The following is a 356-nucleotide window of genomic DNA, read 5'->3' on the forward strand; positions in this document are numbered from 1 at the left end:
ACTGAGCCATCTCCCCGGCCCCCTCTTTTTTGTCTTTCTGAAACAGGGTCTCGCTATGCAGCTCAGGCTGGCCTTGAGCTCTCTTTGTAGCCCGGGCTGGTCCTGAGCTCGCCACAATCGTGTTGCCTCAGCTTCCTCCGGAGTGCTGGGCTTGTGGGCGTGTGCCCCCATGATGGAGCGCAGGGGGTCCTCAGGTGCAGTGTTCACTGACCGACACATATTTATTGATGTCCTTTTTTGGCTCAGCAGAGACCGAATCAAAGCCCTTGATCTCATAGAGCACATATTTTGTTTCCATTTCCCTGGAATGAAATTTCTTTTTTTTTTTTTTTTCTTTGTTTTTAAACTTAATTTTA

The sequence above is a fragment of the Octodon degus genome, unplaced genomic scaffold (genome assembly GCF_000260255.1).
Source record: "Octodon degus isolate 3935 unplaced genomic scaffold, OctDeg1.0 scaffold00005, whole genome shotgun sequence".
In the NCBI taxonomy this organism is placed as follows: Eukaryota; Metazoa; Chordata; class Mammalia; order Rodentia; family Octodontidae; genus Octodon; species Octodon degus.